The following is a 2,825-nucleotide window of genomic DNA, read 5'->3' on the forward strand; positions in this document are numbered from 1 at the left end:
TTTACACAGACCACATTCCACGGTGCTTGTGGGCGTTACAATGACTATTACTGGACACAACTGTCAGATGAATTATAAATATTTTTTTTATAAAAACCTTTACAAAATTTGCACAGAAGCTTAAATGTACCAGATATAGTTAGCTAAGTTAATATACAGTATTTCATCATCTGTCTGTCTCTCCCCCTTCTGTACCTACCTCTGTCTCTCTATCCCTCATTCTTTACCTACCTCCCCCCTCTGTATCTCTCTCCCTCCTTCCGTACCTTCCTCCCCCTCTGTTGCTCTCATCCTCCTTCTGTACCTTCCTCCCCCTCTGTTGCTCTCATCCTCCTTCTGTACCTTCCTCCCCCCTCTGTACTCCACTTTAAATAAATTGTAATTTGATATGTTTCCTTCAAACGCATTTTGGATTACTTTTTTTGTAACCATAAACAAAGTAAATACTTAGTAACTATTTTCCCTGTTTCAGATACATTTCATGGTACATGACAGGTTATCAATGAAAAGTTGTGCTCTTTCAAAGATATGTTCTGCTATTTATTTTATTGTTATGTTGCTAGGTGCACCAATAAATATGAGAAGAAATGTCTAACATTTATAAAATTCTGTTTTTGCTTTGTTATTATGGGGCATTGTGTGTAGATTTTAGAATAAGGCTGTATCTTAACAAAATGTAGAAAAGGTCAAAGGGTCTGAATACTTCTGAATGCACTGTATTTCAGGAGATCATCTGCAAATAAGTTAGTTTATATTCATGTTTACCATAACAATACTGTTACGTTTGTGTCCTTTCTAATTATTCTACAAGAGGTTCAATTGCCAGTGCAAACAGGAAGGGGAGATCCCTGTCTTGTGTCCCTTTCTAAAGCAATTTCATCAGATAGTTTTTTTTTTACACCCTTTTTCTCCCCAATTTGGTGGTATCCAATTGTTAGTAGTTACTGTCTTGTCTCATCGCTACAACTCCCGCACGGACTCAGGAGAGGCGAAGGTCGAGAGCCATGCGTCCTCCGAAACACGCACTGCTTCTTAACACAGCGCGCATCCAACCCAGAAGCCAGCCGCACCAGTGTGTTGGATGAAACACCGTACACCTAGAGACCTGGTCAGCATGCACTGCGCCTGGCCCACCACAGGAGTCGCTAGTGTGCGATGAGACAAGGATATCCCTGCCCGCCAAACCCTCCCTAACCCGGACGATGCTAGGTGTGCGCCGCCCCATGTATATGCTATATTGATTCGACATCCTTTCCTAATCGGTCCAGAACTCTTTTTGCAAGTTTAATATTTTATTTATTTATTATCCTTGTTGTATGATTAGGTCCTTCCTTCTCTCTCTCTCTCCCAAACCAAATCCAGCGCTCTCCACCACCCCTCCCAATTCTCCCCCCTTTACCACACACCACACACCAAACCCTAAAAACCGCTGCACCTCCTTTACCGTGGTGGGAGTCGGCCAATTACGCAAGGCTGCAATGCGGTCACACTCCATCACCAACCCTGATGTGGAAATGCGATAACCCAGGGAGGAGACTGCCTGTCGGGAGAACACTAATTTCTCAGCCTTGACATATAGGTAATGCTCCAACAGTCGCCCAAGTACTCTGCGCACCAGAGACACATGCGCGGCGCGTGTAGCGGGATATATCAGAATGTCATCGATATAAACCACCACACCCTGCCCGTGCAGGTCCCTGAAAATCTCGTCTACAAAGGATTGGAAGACTGCTGGGGCATTCTTCAACCCATACGGCATGACGAGGTACTCATAATGGCCGGATGTGGTACTAAACGCTGTCTTCCACTCGTCTCCCTCCCGGATACGCACCAAGTTATACGCGCTCCTGAGATCCAGTTTTGTGAAGACGCGTGTTCCGATAAATGACTCCGTCGCCGTAGCAATGAGAGATAGCGGGTAACTGTACCCCACCGTAATAGAATTTAGACCTCTATAGTCAATGCGCGGACGCAGACCTCCCTCCTTCTTCACAAAAATAAACTCGAGGAGGCGGGTGACGTGGAGGACCGAATGTACCCCTGCCTCAGAGATTCAGAGACATATGTTTCCATAGCCACCGTCTCCTCCTGTGACATGGGGTACACGTGACTCCTGGGAAGTGTGGCGTTTACCTGGAGGTTTATCGCACAATCCCCTCGTCGATGGGGTTGTAATTCGGTCGCCCTCTTTTTACAGAACGCGATAGCCAAATCGGCATATTCGGGGGAATGCGCACGGTGGAGCTTTGGTCTGGACTCTCCACCGTCGTTGCACCGATGGAAACTCCCACACACCTACCTGAGCACTCCTCTGACCACCCCTTTAGAGCCCTCTATTGCCACGAAATAGTGGGTTGCAAAGGGCCAACCAGGGAATCCCCAGCACCACCGGAAACGCAGGTGAATCAATGAGGAAGAGACTAATTCTCTCCTCGTGACCCCCCTTTGTAACCATGTCCAGTGGAGCCGTGGACTCCCTGACTACCCCTGACCCTAATGGTCGACTATCTAAGGAGTGCACATGGGATGGTTTGTCCATCTGAACCAGGGGAATCCCTAATTTATGCGCGAAACCGTGGTCCATGAAATTCCCCGCTGCGCCTGAATCTATTAGCGCCTTATGCTGGGAATTTGGAAAAAACTCAGGGAAAGAGATTAACACATACATGTGACCAACAGGGGGCTCTGAGTGAGCCTGGTGCTGACTCACCTGGGGTGCGTCAGCTCCTCCAGCACCAGTCGGCAGTGTGCCCTCTCCGACCACACCCAGTGCAGGAGGAGGCTCCTCCTCCGATCGCCCTCACTGCAGCACCCCCTAGCTCAGC

The sequence above is a fragment of the Salvelinus fontinalis genome, chromosome 4 (genome assembly GCF_029448725.1).
Source record: "Salvelinus fontinalis isolate EN_2023a chromosome 4, ASM2944872v1, whole genome shotgun sequence".
Taxonomy (NCBI): Eukaryota; Metazoa; Chordata; class Actinopteri; order Salmoniformes; family Salmonidae; genus Salvelinus; species Salvelinus fontinalis.